The sequence below is a fragment of the Dermatophagoides pteronyssinus genome, unplaced genomic scaffold, assembly GCF_027571235.1.
Source record: "Dermatophagoides pteronyssinus isolate colony J.1.1.1.1 unplaced genomic scaffold, Derpt_VIB-CSIC_2022.12 sq0009, whole genome shotgun sequence".
In the NCBI taxonomy this organism is placed as follows: Eukaryota; Metazoa; Arthropoda; class Arachnida; order Sarcoptiformes; family Pyroglyphidae; genus Dermatophagoides; species Dermatophagoides pteronyssinus.
The window spans coordinates 1,813,828-1,831,177 of record NW_027461533.1 but is presented as its reverse complement, the minus strand read 5'-3'; the positions used below and the strand labels follow the sequence as shown (position 1 = coordinate 1,831,177).

The following is a 17,350-nucleotide window of genomic DNA, read 5'->3' as shown; positions in this document are numbered from 1 at the left end:
AATAAAAGATTGGTGGAATTATTAAATCTGTGAAAAAAAATGTCCAGAAAGAAAATTGCTTAGAAAAACTGAACAATATTAAATGAAATTGTATTATATCATCAGGTTTTTCTTTCACATACATACAAATTAATGATTTGACAAATTCAAATCAAAATATAATGCAAACAGCAAAAAAAAAAATTAACATTTCTCATGAGATAGAATTAGACTCAAGTTTTCTTTCTTTGATGCTTTCATTATTCTTTTCATCATCTTTTCATTTTGTAATGGAACATTAAGATACGAATATAATGAAGAAAAAAATATATATTTAAGAATAGAGAACCAAGTTTTTTTTGCAAGAACAAAAAAAAGAATTTCTAATTACAAATTCCAACCAAAAAAAAAAAAAAAAAAAAATCCTAAAATTACCGAACGAATGAATCACATCATTATCATCATATTAAGGTTATGATTGTAATGCATATGATGTTTTGGATGTTCAATGACATAATATATTTAAATATTATTGTCAAGAGTCAACACCGAAAGTAAAAGTCTAAAAAAACATTATTCCGAAATGTGAATTAATGAATGAACCAAGAAGCAAAAAAAAAAATTAATAAAGAAAATGAATTTATGAAAATACACACACACACACAAAACACAACTAATGAAATAGGATTCTGTTCGAAAATTAATATAATCAGAATTAAATTAGAATGAATGAATGAATGAATGTGAAAAAGAAAGAATAATTCGGATAAATCAAATGGATCAAATTTTCTTCAATTTCATCGAATTTAACTTATACAGAATAAAAAACAACTGATTGATTGAATACGATGGTTAGGACGAAACAACTTACATTTGATTTGTTGGTTCAATATTTTTTTTTTTTTTTTTTGATTTGATATTACAATGATGTTTACAGAGAATATTTATTTATTTTTGATAAAAATACACCATAACCATACAAATAGCACGAATTTTTATCATTAGAATTGATGATTTAAAAAAAAAATCATTATAATCACTAATCACATTGACACACAGACACACACATTTAGATGATACATAGATAGTTGTGGCTTAGGCGCGAATTTTTTTTTAAATCAAAACCAAACACAATTGAAAAACCGAACGGGAGAAAAACCGAATTCTCAATTTGAAAATGACAAAAACGAAGAAAAAAAACAACCATCCATTCAGGAAGGAAAGTTAACACCGAATGAAAATGTGAATGGATCGTGATGAATAGATCAGAACACACAGACACTGTACATATCAGTAGCGGTTAACAATAGTGGTGGATCCTCTTTCTTTCTCTCTTGTTTTGTAATGGAACAAGAAAAGCAAGTTTCGAAAGAAAAAAATTGAATTTTTTTTCTGTTTCGATGAATGATAGTAGTATTTGAAATAGTGATCCAACAAACCACACAAATAAACAAATGAATAACCACCAAGAATCACTTGTTATCATATTTGTTTGCTTCTTACTTTCAATTTGATTTCCGAATAAGTACCACCTATTTTGCCTAAATTCTAAACCACTACTTCAAGTTTATCTCCACAATAATAATGCGGATTGAATACATCGAAACGAATTTTCTTCGTATTCGATCTTGTCTGTTTGTTTGTTTGTTTGTAAAAATCGTTAAATCCAAAAAAATCGAATGCGAATCAATTTTCTTTAGTTTGGTTGAAGAATATAGATCAATTTCAATTGTGATTGATTGAATCTAAGAAAAATTTATTTAATCAAACATACAAAACAAAACAAAACGAAAAAATCTTCATTATTAATTTCGTTCAATGAACCAGAAATCAAACGAAATTATTGGATCTGAAATAAATAATGAAAAGAAAAAATTACGGTAAATCAATTATAACAAGACCATAACAACAACAACAACAATTCGACACATACGAACCATATAACCACATACCGTTATAACTAATGATCTTTTCTTTTTACCCGCACACAGGCACCAACACAAACTTACATTTCCGGTCTTGTTTTTGGAAACAAAAATGAATGTGGGCATTTTTTTAGGAAACAAACATAAACCTCAATACCCGAAATGCAAAAAAAAACCTATGATAAAGAGATTGAAAAGGAAAAAACTCAATTTCCGTTTGGATTCATTCAATTTAAGTGTTGTTGATGCTAAAAACTACCCCATATAAACAGTGAACTGTTATTATTTATCATTATTAATTGCAAACATGGTCGATAAAAATGATGATGAAAGATGAAAATCAAGGTCTTTCTTTTTTTTTCATATTCAATGTCATCTAATCCTCTTCCTTGAAATTTTTATTTCCAATCATCAATCCATCAATTTTTTTTTATCGATCCGACTGATTGACTATGGTTCGGCGGGAAAATTTTGTTTCAGTGTGATTTATCCATTTGTAAATTTATCTTTAAAAAAAATGGATAAGAAAATTTTTGCAATGACAGATGATGATGATGACAACGAATAAAATTCAGGTGACAAGCTATTCATCCATTACTTTTAATATTCATCATTTTAAACGGTAAATTATTATTTTGAATGAATGATTTGACAGTGGAATCAGTAATTTGTTATTTTTTATTTATTTTTGATGTTGGTGTTGACAGATGATAATATAGTAGATGGGATAACGAAATTTCAGAAGAAAAAGAATCATCCATTGTGTTGTATGATTGTTAATCAATCGTTCAGTTAATCGTAAACTTGGTGGGTATTGAACTTATAGTCGTTTTTTTTCAATTTCAAAGACTTTTCATTAATTAATTGAACTTTGTATCAATCATTTTGTCACCAAAATGTGATCAGGTTGTTTAGGTTGGTGTTCTGCTACTGTCAATTTGAAAGAATTTTTTCTCCTGTTTTAGTGTTCACTCAACAAACTATCCATTTGTCTTTTATCGTTTATTTTTTTTCCGAATGGAAAAATTGTTTGATGGTATTCCAATTTTATATAAAAATGGCCAACCAAATGTTTGTTTGGACGACGACGATAATAATTTTGGCGTGACTTTCCTATTATTATTATTATTATTATTACTGAAACAAAAGTGTATGCTGAAAATTGCCTTTTTTATGTCATCAATCGTTCATTCAATTTTGTTTATTATCATCATCATTGTATCCAAAGTACCGGTAGCCCTAAACATTTTCGGTTTTGGAGTATAAATACCGATTCTGAAAGAAGAATGGGACATTCCATTTGATTAGGAGAAAAACAACAACAACAACAACAACTGAATACAATGGATGTAACTACTAAACACCAAAAAAGAGACAATTTCTATTTTGGTTTTGGATTGTTTTTTTTCACTATTCAATCATAAGTATTCGTCGTACAAATCAAATGTTCATTGGCACATAATCGATTAATCGTTTCTTTTTTCTCTTTCCAATTTTGTGTTTTGTTGTGTGTGTGTATTTTCCCTAACCCACCGAATACTGACTGACATTGGCCAAATGTTATTTTCATGTTCAATGGATTGATTGATACCAATCGACCAAAAACAGAAAAACAGGAAAAAAATAGGCATGGTCAATAATCATCATCACATGAACAACATTTACCTATTCAACATTGAACACTTGGATAGTCGAAAAGAAATCGAAAAATTTGTGACAATCAAATTAATTGATTGAAAATATTTTTTTTTGTGTGGCTATTTTCAAAGTCAAAAATTGATCGACTTTTGTTTGATGATGACCAATTGAAATGAATTCAATGGAAGGGTCATAATAATAATCATTATCGTCATCATCAACGAACCAGTCTGTTTATTGAACGAACTGTTTTTCCGTTTTTATTTTTCATATTTAGATCGAACCGCTTGACTAACCACACACGAAGACATCATAGAAATTTTTGAGGAAATTCGACACACAGTGAATTTCGCGTTAGGAAAAACAGTTCATTCAGCATACACACACACACACACACACTTGATCATCATTAATCCATTAAGGAAAAAAATGACGAATTTCAAAAAAAAAAAATTCATAACCAATTGGATTCACTATAGATTATGATTGATTGACATTCGAATCAATTCATTAATTGTATCCACGTATGATGCAATTTGATTGGTTGTAAACTCTACAGTAGAAAATTTCAGTTTTTTCATTTTTCAATCATGTTGAAAACTACATCAATACATTCATAACTTTATTATCATTACGATTACAATCATAATCATTATTATTACAGTTTTCTTTCTTCTATTCTATTATCATTATCATTTGCAATTCAAGTCAAAACCAAAAAGATCTGGTCAAAAAATAAGTAACAGATTATTTTAACAGATCGGATCGAAAATTGCCAAACACCAAAAAAAAACACTTGAACACACTTGGGTGTGTGCAATTGGACAGAAATTAAAATATAAAAGATGATAAAGGTGGCCGCTACTAATATTCGATATTGATGATGATGATCATCACCATGATGGTAGTGTGGTTTCAACACCATAGCATTTTTGGATAAGTTCAATCAATTTACACGAATTTGTATGCGGGCAAATAGACCAAATATTATGTGGTCATAATAAAAAGAAAATTTGGGCAATTTTCTCTAGGTTTTTGTTTATTTCCAGATGTGTGTGTGGTATGTTTGTTTGTGGTGATTATCATTATCATCATCATCATTGAAGATCATCATCTCAATGATAATGATGAATAAATGTAAATTTCAATTCGCAAAATATTGCCATTAGATACAAAAAAAGCAAGAATGGCCAATGAATATTCAGTATTGAATTTTGAATGACTATTAGAACCAACAAATAAAAAAATTTTCATCTTCAAAATGAATAAATTGGTTTGATTTGAATTTCATTTTATCATTCACATCCACATTCAAATCATCATATCTAAGTGGATCATTCGAATGTAAAAAAAAATGCAATAAAAAAATGTTGATGATGAATAATGATGACCCTATTGGAATGTTTGAGCAATAATCAGAAAAGAAGATGATGATGATAAGAAAAAACAAACAAAAAAAAATATTGTTCATTTTTTTCAATTTCACAAATGGACTTTGGGTCATTTGTTTTTGTTTTTGTTTTTTCATTTTGCTGTTTTTTTTCTGCCCTACACACACGCACTGTACTGTCTCTTTTTAGGGTACGCGTGTTTTCCCAAAAAATTTTCAAATACCTTTTTTCCCTCATTCGAAATGCATCGAAAAATCAATGATCCAAACCGAAAAAACGATGAGAATTTGTTTAATGTTCCACAACCGACCAAAAAAACGAATGAAAAATCAGATAAAAAATTGGCTACAAACAAAATAAAAAAAACAAATAAATAAATAAATAAAAAGACAAATCTCTGCCAGGCATTTTATTTCTGGTTTACGCAAATCCATTATATTTCGTTGTTATATTAGATGAACGGTAGCGACCATTGAAATTAGCATCGACAAATGTTAATCTTACTAATGGATACCAATGATATCAATATTCTTTTTTTCCGAATGAAAAATTGGTTGAAAATCCGAAAGATTGAAAGACTGAATCTCTATTATTTTTTTCTTAATAATTGATTAATAGTAATCAATTTTATTGTATTTTGTACCAGTATAGTTGCTTCAATGAATTTTTCAAATATCAAAGATTGATTGACAATTACATTTTAAATTGAAAGCTTATCTTGTTATTGCCAATTATGATGATTATTATCAATTATTATAATCATAATTGAAAATTTTCACAATATTTCACATGTTAAGAAATTTTTAACACTAAAGAATTTAATTTATCCATAAGTTATCAACAATGAACTTTGATGGCAACAAAAAGAAATTATATAGTTAGTTAACAAACGACAACAACAGCAACCAAAAAAAAATCATGGTTGGCTGAAGATTACAACGCAAAAGAATCATTATTTCGTAAAAACATTTATTTGATCATTCATTCATTCATTGTCCATCAATGTCATCATCATGCAAAAGTATTGACAAAATATAAAATGAAGAAAAAATCATTCAACTTTTATTCGACGAATATTTTACAGAATCCGATATATATGTGTGTGTGGGGTCGTTTATTTCTGTTTTTTTTCAATTTTTTTTGTTGTTGTTGTTACTATTAAATCTACTATCATCATCATTATTATTGGAAACATAATTAGAAATAACTATCAACAATAACAGCAACAACAACAACAACCCTACAGACATGAAGAAATAATAAGGATGAATAGAATAAACGATGCATCAAAGCGAACTAAAATTTTTTCTTTCTTTTTTTGATGACGACGATGATGATGATGGTAATCATCCAGTCGGTTTGAAACCGAAATAAACAACAACAACAACAACAACAGATCTTCAATGCTCATCAACATCATGGTTGAGTGGTGATATTTTTCTTTTCCCTGTTTATCCATCGCCCGTTATATATTGTTTGGACCGATGACAATGTCGAGTACATCACAACAACAAGTATCGTATACTGAATATAAAAACAAGTGAAAAAGCTTTGTTTTTTTTGGAAAATAATAACACATTATAGTTGAAAATTTGATTCATACATTTTCGAATGAATTCATATCAAAGACATCAATCAATGAAATGATGATAATTTTTTTTGCACAAAATCATTTAAAATTTTAATTTAAAAGTAAAAGTGAATGAAAAAAGATTTTTAAGAGCACTTCAAAAAGATGAAAAAAATGCATCATCAATTCACTGACACTGGACCAAATAAAATCATTGCATAAATCAATAATATTTTTAAAGGAAAAACGAAAATCAATTATCATTCATGATCCATGCTGTGTGTTCATCATCAATTTATGATCATGATAGAATTTCAAATTAATTTCGGACAATCAAACAATAAATATTATTAGATAATTTCTTTCTTTTATTTTGAGATGCTTCTGTGTATGAAATGATAAAGTAGAAAAAAAACAATATGTTTTTTTTTCATTCAATCAGATTGAAAAATTGTATGAAACAAAACGAAACGAAAAAAATTGAAAATGACATACATCATCATATGTAATGAATGAATAATTCATTGCAAAAATGTAATAATGAATATAAAAAACAAAACAAAAAAAAAGGTTCCAACTGTTACAATCATCATGTAATATGTTGGTGTCATCATTTCGTTGTACGAATCAAAACATCATACTACGCGTATTATTATTATCGACCATAGACATAGCAAAAAAAAAAATAAAGATTAAATAATAATAACACAATTGATGTATTTGTGAATCATATGTTGTTCGTATGGTTTGGTTAGTCAGTTGGATGAATGAATGAATGAATGGATGAATGGATGGATGGATGGAACAAAAGCCAAAATCATCAGTATTATCATTAATTTGATAAATATACGGAAGGCCTGTAAATACATAGTGAACAAAATGAATGAAAGAAAAAACAAAAAAAAAATTACTGTTAAAAATTTTTTTCTCTTTTCTCTTGTTGAAAAGCTAGTCTGTATAAAATAGTATATTCTGAATGAAGGAAAAAAAATAGAATTGAATAGAATAGATAGATAGATGGAATGAACAAATGAAATAAACTGGACAGAATCGTAGAAAAAAAAACCCCGAATGAATCGTTGGTATATTATATGATAAGTACCGAGAGAATTTCATTGATTACACAACAATCGAATCGACAACTAGATTCAGGGATGAAAATGAGACATATGTTTGTTTGGGATAGGGAGATAGTTTTTTTTTATTATTTGTTTGAATCATTTCTAAAACTCCTATCTAGTTTATCTTTGTTTGTGTCTCATCACTATCGTTAAAGATGAAACAACAACAACAACAACAACAACAACAATGAACAAAATGTTAAATATAATGTAGAGAGAGAGAAAAAAAAACTAAAATAACCCAAAGTTCAGTTCATCCGGTTGGTTAGTTAGTTTGCTTCATTGGTTTCACATCGATTATTATTATTGTTAAACATTTACTGTGATTTATTTATATGAAAAAAGAGAGATTGAGAAACAAAAAAATCAATATTTTAGCCTAAACGATTGAATCATTGAACATTTACAACAAATTAAAATTGGCTTAAAATTGAAAAAACAAATCTTCCGTTGTCCCATATTTTGAATCATATAAATCATTCAAACATCAAGTGATAACATTGTATAAATATAGAAATTTAATGAAAAGAAAAAATAAATGAAATATTGAAATTAAAAACCAGAAATTAGAATTTAGATAAATGTAGAATCTGTATGTGACTTTATGTATTGCATAATTGAGCAATTAGTTAATTGTATAATTGTCTTCTTCTTCTTCTCTTTTTTGCTGTGTCCAGATATGTTTGACTTTACTGAGATATTGTGTCAACTTCATTCTTTCTCATTTTTCTGTAATAATCAACGTGAAACGATCCAGAGAGAAAAAAAAAAGTTTCTCGTTGACTGAAACGACAGCAACAACAAAAATAATGATATGAAAAAAACCTAGAATGAACTCAATCAATGGATAAACCAAGAGAATGATAAAAAAAATTGTTTATGAAAACAGAATTAATGACAACGAATGATTATTTCATTTCATTTCATTCATTAATTTTTCTAGCCAAAAAAAAAAATTTCATACAAACCTGGATTATATAATGGTGATGAATCAATCCAAATGGCCGAATGACTGAATCAACCGAGATGAATGATATTTCTATCTTCTTTTTTTTTTGCCATGTACCGCGATAAGAATATAGAATATCAAGTAATAACAATGACAACTTCATAGAGGTCAAAAATAGATTACAAATTATTACACTATAATGATTATAACTATCATTGTTTCTATTATTCTACAAATGTAAAAAAAATGACCACAATCGGTCATTGATATCTGGCACACACACACACACAATTACACATATGGGATAAAAGAAGAAATTCCAAATCAAAAAAAAAAAGGTTTCATCTACAACTGTCATTGTTAATCGTTCATCATCATGGCTAATGATGATCATTTCAAATGGTTATATATTCTGTCATTTTTTTAACTTTCCATATTTATCACAGAATTGAATGAAATATTAGTGTTATTAACATAACATAGACCCCATAGATTATATAACATTGTTTTTAAACAAAAAAAATTAATATGACCGATATCATTTGAGTTAATAATAATAATAATTTTATTAAAAGCGTTTATCCGATGGATATTTACGCTAAAATAAAGATTAAAATGAAATATCAATTACAATTATTCAATATAAAGATAGCCTAGGTACAATATTGAAAGATATACAATGTTTGAAATAAAGAAAAGATTAAGTAGCAATTACAATTTAAAATTAAATTAAATTAAAAATTAAAATAATATTTTTAGGTGTTTGTAAATGTGTGTGCATAAGTGTTTGAAATTATTGTATGTGTTTTTGTTCTGTATAAATTGTTCTAATGTATTAACATTGTGTAATATCATTTGAGTTGAACTTTCACAGAAAAAAATATGATCATTTTTGTTAGAAATATGATGTTTGCTATAATTATTATTATTATTAAGTGAACACTAGAATGTTGAAAAAACAAACAGAATCCAAAAATACCATGAGAATGAAGAAATTCAGGAGAAAGAGAATATCAACAATACAAACAGATAATATGATACATTGAAAAAAAGAAGAAGGAAAGAAAAAAACCATTACAATTGTTGGCTTGCAAATTCTGTAATAATAATCATCATCATTGTATCAAAGAATCGTAATGGAATCCATTTGTTTTGTCATCATCATCATCATCAACTTGCAATAACATTGAAATAAACGTGGCTAGTTTTTACCATATAATTGCTAATTACTCTAATATAAATGTTACTATAATCAAACCAACAATAACAACAAAAAATCAAGTAACAAAAAAAATGTAGAATTGGACCATGTTCAAGATAGAAGAAACCAAAAACAACAACAAGAAATAATGTCTTTTATTCAACGAAAAACAAAAACAACAACAACAACAACGATAATAATAACAATAAACAGAGTATGGTAGGCCATCAACTTTGATGATCATCATTTTGATGTTAAGATTTTTCTGTTGTTGTTGTTTTCTTCGTTCTTGTTTCAACTTCTTGGAACATAACAAAACAAATTGTTTCAATAATTGAACAATGTGATGATGTTTGAAAACTAACGACAAAATTCAAAGGAAAATTGTGTAGAAAAAAAATATACATCAGAATAGTCATTGGAATAAAAAGAATTTATCACAAATTTCATACAATTAACATGAATATCAGATAAAATGAGATAAACTTCATAGAAATCATTAGAAAAAAAATTTTGTCAGTAATTTTATATCTACACAACCCACATCAATGAATAAAAAACCAATGGAAAATATTTTTTGTTACACAAATATTCTTATCCGAATATAATGTGTTTTATATTGGAAATGAACAGATAACAGAATTTTTCTTCCATTTCTATCCATGATGACAATTTGATGGCTGATTGTCAACACAATACATATGAATATACCAACAACAACAACAACGAAAAAAAATATCCCAAAAATAAAGATTCCAATGATAAAAGAATTTCAAATCATTAACAATATGTTTACAAACAAAATAATAACGATGATGTTGATGATGATAGAAATGGCTAACAGCTAACCAAACAAGACATTCCAATGTCGAAATGTTTCCATTTCTTTTCATCATCATCATCATCATCATTGCTAAATATCGACAAATAATTTGCTATCGCATCAAACTATTTTTCCTTTCACTTTTATCGTTCATATTGGTATTTTGGTTTGTTTTTGGTACAACAGCTTTGTCAATGATGATTTTGATGATGGTTGATTTTTTTTTCTCTGGAAACTGACAACAACAACAACAATGATAATAATAATAATAATATTGGAAACATCAAAATCACAAATTTTTTTTGGAACATTATTTTGAAACATTCCAGAATTCCATTGAAAATTTAAATCTTGATTGTTTGTTTGTATATTTACACTATCAATAATGATGATGATAACAAACAAACAAAAAAAGTTGCAAATCACAAATAGATGAAAATCGGTTGATTATTTTTTCAGATATCATTTCAGTATAATCAGTTTGTGATAAAGTGAAAATGTAAAATCATCAAAGAATCGATTGAATTGATAATAATAGAAATTTTCTAAACTTTGAATACAATTCTATAGTTGAAAATGGTATTTGTGTGAATGTACATTTTTCTGTCGGCAAACTGTACTGAATCTGGTATTGTCACAATTCATTTGAATGAAAAAAACTCCCTTAATCCTTAATGGAAAAGTATCATTAATTTTTTTTCTCTCTTTTTTTCTGGTAGAAACAATTCATTAATCCAACCGAACTGGTCAGAAATGAATAAGGTCATGTTGGTTTGACCGTTAAAGATTTACATTATCATTATTCATGATGGATGGGTAAAAATAAAGCATGGTAGTTTTCAAATTTAATGATTATTTTGAAACGGGTTGGTGGTCGACATTGAATCATCGAATCATGGAGAAAAAAAAGTGATCAACAACCACCATCATGTCATCAACAGTATCACAATAAATTCAATTGAAAATAAACATTAAACAATGATAACATGCAGAGAGAAGGAAATTAGATTGAAATTCATTTCAATGTTTTCAATGATTATAATCAAGTGAACTAAAACTAAAATATTCATTTTAAATCTTCAATATACAAGCAAACAAACATGAAAGTGACAATAATAAACAATGAGGATGAAAAGAATTTTGACCACGACCACAAATTCTAATCTATTGTCTATGATCAGAAAAGATCAGTTTCAGATTAAAAATCGACCGGATCAACTAAACAAAAGGATTAGACAACTGAAATGTATTTGATTGGCAGTTTTTTTTCATTTATTCGTCTCCGTCAATAGAAGGTTGTCGTCATCAGACGTCATTTTCAATCATAAAAATAAAGAACGGTAAAGTTTTTCTTCCTTGATTTCTTTACATTCAAATTTGAGCGGATTTATACACAATGAATGAATGTAAATACCATTGTGTGTACCACCATAACGAGAAAAAAAACCAAGACATTGTATAATGGATAATTTCTATTGTCAGAATTGATACAATTTCAATATCATTTTATTTATTTATTTATTTGTTGTTGTTGTTATTGAAAAAATATTTAAATTTAAAAATGAAACAGGTCGAGTGGAAAAAACAGATGCTATGGATTAACGAAAAGAAAATTTCGACAATGGTAAAATGAAATGGTAAAGAAAAAAAAATTATTGAAATGGTCATCGATAGAACGAATGATGACTATGGTTATTGTTATTCGAACGATATGCTTCAAATATCAGATTCAACAATCTATATGTGGAATTTTAAAGAAAAAATCTTGTCGAAGGGAAAAAAATAAGTCTATTGCTAATATGTTACAAATACTATTGTGGATTAAAAGTTGATCACTTGGCGGTCGATAACAAAGAAAGATAGTTATGACATGGAGAGACAAACAAACAAAAAAAAAGGGAAAAGAAATGAACAATCACAATAACTAGATATATTTTTTTAATCTTTTAGATTTTAATGTTATACAATGATTATGATGTTGTGATGAATACTAATCGATAATATTTTTGCGATGATAATATATTCATTCGATACATTCAATAATAATACAAATACGAATCGGATGGATTATTATTGTCCATCAATATTATAAACAGAAGAAAAGTAGCAACAACAAAAAAATCAATGATCCTATGACCCAATCAATGATCATCAATCGAATAAACAAATAACTAGTATAACATGATAAGGCCAATGAGAAACAAAACAAAAAAGAAATCAGCACCAAACGAAAGAGAAAAAAAAGTGTGTGAATTTCATAGTTATTAGTTCGATGTTGTTCTGGGGAGTTGCCGATATATATTCGTATCGATTATCAATTGTATTCAATGATAATCAACGGATACGTTTGCCTTTTTTTCTTTCTTTCTCTCCCGAACACAACACAACATCATACCATAATCCCCACACATATACAGATCATCAAATAATAACCGAATAACAATTGGCTTTACTTTCAATGTTCATTGTCTGCGTGTGTATGTGTGTGTGAATCATATGCGGTAATTTAACCTTACAGTTAGAGAGAAAAAAAACGTGTTTTGTTATTATAAACCAAGGGTAACCAATGATCATGGAAAAAAACCAGAAAAAAAATACTTGGAACAATTGATTAGGGTGGAAGGTTTCATTATCTTCAATCATTATCAACAATGAATTGATCCATATTTATTTATGCCTAGCCATATTTTCTATTTATGTGTGTTTGGTAATAAAAATCTTTAATGTCTAGCACATCAAAACACACAATACAGACGGTCAATAATTTTGGATCAACCATTGGTTTCTATATTTAAGGATTTTTATGTTTATACAAGAAATAAAGATGACTGTTACAACCTAAAACAAAATTTTCAACAACAAAAAAAAAAAAAAAAAAGAATAGCCATAATAATAACTTGAAAAAAAGCAAAATGAAAATGATCCAATTCATTTGATCTGGTATGCTGTATTGCTGTTGGAAGGACAACTTACGTGTGTGTGTGTGTGTGGGTGGATGAAAGAGAGCTTTGTAGGAAAAAAAATAAAACCGAAATTTTCTACCGAAAACAAAATCGAAACTCTCATTCACTCATTTATTCATTTTTATGTCAGAATATAACTCGGAAAAAATGAGAAAAAAACTATACCAATTTATAAGCTGATTGAAGTTATTTTATCCCCCATACATTCTATCCGTTTGGTCATAAAAACTACCAATGTGGTCAATCAATGAAAATTAAAACTTGCAATATGGTCAAGGAAAAGCGAAATGAAAATTTTCATTATTTGTCGAACATGACTGAGGCCAACGAGTTAGTCAGGCTAGTCATTCAATTTTAATTTCCATTATCAATGATTATTTTTATTTAGATTCCAAGATGAGTCATAAAAATTTTGAATTAAAATCTTTCGTTATTTTATGATCTAATATATAATCAATCGAAAGATGATATAATAACAATCAAAATAATGATGAAAATATAGAGACAAACAAACAAACAAAACAAAAACATAAACATTAACAAATCGTGCCAAAATATTCAATAATGAATGAAAATTCACTTTAGACAACCGAACCAAAACAACGAAAAATTCATCTAATTGAATAACAGTAAAAGTGTGGGGTGTGCCAAACAATCTTTTTTTTTCTAAATACAGTGTATCATTATTGAATCTATTCAATCAACGATTCAATCCTGATACAAGAATCTTTCATAATTCCTTTTGTTGACAATGACACCTATTAAACATTCAAATTTTTTTTCCAATATTATTATCATATTCAATCAAACAAATGTTGTTCAACGATATAAACTATTGTCCAATCTAAACATAAAACTTTGATGGAGCAACAACAAAAAAAAACATGTTACAACAATTATAATGCAAAAATGGACCAAACAAACAAGAGAAAGAGAGAAAAAAAATCTAATCACTAAAACCAGGAACAAAGCAAAAAATGCAGAATATAAGCCTAGGATAAAAGTCCTACTTCCCCCCAAATCCAATGAAAAAAAAATTGATGAATGAATAAAAATGGGAAAAAAATTATATAACAACAGCATGTTGTTTCATCAAACATGAATGAATGAATGAATGAATAAAATGAATGACAGTGACGATGATTTGCCAGTATAAACGTAAAAGATTTCATAGAATTTACACAATTTAGTTTTACATACATGTTTTCACAATGTTGTCAATATTTTTTTCCCATTTCCTCTCTCTCTCTCTCTCTCTCTCCCATTCTGCCTGCTCATGTTATGCATTGGCTTATTGTTATCGTTGAATGTAGTTGTTGTTGTTTTGGATCGATAATTAAATCAAAATTAATTATTACCACTCAAAGTGTGACAATAATAATAATAACAACAACAATAAAGAAAAATTTTGATGAGAAAAATGAGTAGCAAAGAATTTATTTTGCATTCCAGAATAAAATGACAGAGAATAAAAAGTGATTCTCATTGGGTGTTGTATGTTTTCTGGTTGTCCACCCCTTTTATTTCACACAAATATTCAAGCGTATACACCTACATACACACCAACCAAATTTCATTGTAATGATGGGAACAAAATAGTCAATGCAAGTTTTCGTACCGGAATGAATGAAATGAAATGAATGATAATATAATGAGAATAGAACTCGCCCAAAACAGAATCATTATTGTGTTTTTGTTTTCCTGTCGGTCAACAAATGGAATCGATTTTTTTTCATAGATTCTTTAGTTTGAACACCTTTGGGTGTCTGTTTTTTGTTTTTTGTTTTGAATATTACAATGATAAAAAGGATATTGAATATATTGGATCAATCATTGTGTCTGTGTGTGTGTCATTATTATCAAACATTTTCGTTTGTCACATTATATTCATCACAGTTGGACATCAATTTTAATTTGTAATTATTTTTTTCTTTCCATTCTATACAATTGTATGTGATATTCCAAGTTTCGTTTTATATAAAGTGAAAATGATTTCATTTAATCATTTGTGGTATATTGAATATTTCTACATAGATAAAATGACTATCATAGATGGCCAAGATTTTGTGTTTTTCATTCAGAATAAATATTTGGATTTGTTTCCAAAATAATTAACATGCGAAAATTAAAATAAAATTCAGATGCTCTAGATTTTTTTTTGTTTTCCATCATTGACCAGCTTTTAATTCAAGATAAAATGAATTTATTGCAGATCGAATCAGTGAAACTAACAAAAAGAAATCTGTTTAAACATTTCAACTCTTTAATCTTTTTTTGTTGTTGTTTTTTGATCAAGATGAATTGCCATCAAGTTGTTTTTGTTTTTTGGATAAAAATAACATAAAAATTTTGGGGCTAATTAAAACAAGATGGTAATGATGATGATGATAACAAACGGACAAAAACAATACCGTTGTGAAATGAAAAAAATTGAAGGCAAAATTTACGAAAGCAAAAATCAGATCTTTTGATCTTTGTTTATTTATGTTTCGGACTAATGTTAAATCTTTCTTTTTTTAATTCTCAAGTAACGTTTGATTTGAGGAAAAGTTCCGGAAAAATGAATTTTTCAATAAATTTTCTCGATTTCTGTCATCATCTGAATCACGAAAAATGAAACAAAAATTCCAATATTGAATCACATTAATTAAAAAAAAACTTCATCACTTAACATTCGTGTGAAGAAAGTTTTTTATGATGATGATGAAAGTTAAGGTAAAATTCAATAATGATAGATTGAACCAAACAAATGTTTCACCCAAATATAATCTTCAACGAATAGCCACCTTATATTCCAAGCTATAAAAATTAAAAGACCACTGTGTGTGTGTATGCAGTGAGTGTTAATTAAGTTTTAAATGACTAACTTATTAACAACAACGTCAGTTTTAATGAAAAAAAATTCCAACTTCAATTTTAAGGTGCTGTATTTACTAATTTTGTCTTCATTTCTCTCTATTGCAATATTTTTTTTCTTTTTGATCAATTTTTAGATTATATCATTGAACATTCCTACATTCGACATATATTTGATTACTTTCGTACGAAAATATTAATGTTTCTTTTTGTTTTAGGTAACGACAATAATAGATGCTTTGAATTGATCATCTGGATGTTTTATTGAAGAAACGAAAGCATCGAAAAAAAGTAATTCCATCATTGATTCATGACTTCATGTCTATCTTCTCCTATTCATCTCTGTATGTTCGTTTTCTTCTCCAAACATATATATTGTCCGGTAATATTCATCACCATCATCATCAATTTTCACCTTTTGATTATATTCAACAGGGTAAAAATAAAGTACATCAACTATATTCGATTAATTTTTTTTATTTCACATTTCATTTTGATTCAAATAAACCATACAGAGACACACCAAATATTGTACTGACAAAGTACACATTTCAAAAATAAAGTGAGCTTTGTTTGAAATAAATTTTCCGGATTCGATTGAACTTTTGTCTTTTTTTTCTGGTTAAAAAAAATACATTCAAAAATTATGAAAAATTATGATCAACCAAAAAAAACTTGATAAAATGGAATGATGAAATTATGACAAAGAATATTTATTAAAGGATAACATTGAATGATTAATCATTTGATTTGACAATAATAAATTTGAAATTGTAACTTGAACAAGAAAAAAAAATGATTCAAATCAGCAAAATAAGAAGCGATTGAACTCTCTTTACCTTTATCTCTCTCACTCACTTTATCTCTTCCTTATTCAATTTTCATAAGTTTTGATGATGATGCTCAAACGAATGGCGCCTGTTTTTTTCTCTTG

At 27.3% G+C, this 17,350-nt stretch overlaps 2 long non-coding RNA genes across 2 annotated transcripts; both read left to right on the top strand.

Annotated features, from left to right (window-relative positions):
- The first annotated feature begins 1,605 nt into the window (after positions 1-1,605).
- Positions 1,606-2,648, top strand: LOC142645282 (uncharacterized). Its single transcript, XR_012846426.1, has 3 exons — positions 1,606-1,859; positions 1,971-2,526; positions 2,612-2,648. It is a non-coding gene; the product is annotated as an uncharacterized LOC142645282 (long non-coding RNA).
- A 13,492-nt stretch (positions 2,649-16,140) lies between these two features.
- Positions 16,141-17,027, top strand: LOC142645285 (uncharacterized). Its single transcript, XR_012846429.1, has 3 exons — positions 16,141-16,481; positions 16,554-16,852; positions 16,932-17,027. It is a non-coding gene; the product is annotated as an uncharacterized LOC142645285 (long non-coding RNA).
- The last annotated feature ends 323 nt before the right edge of the window (positions 17,028-17,350 follow it).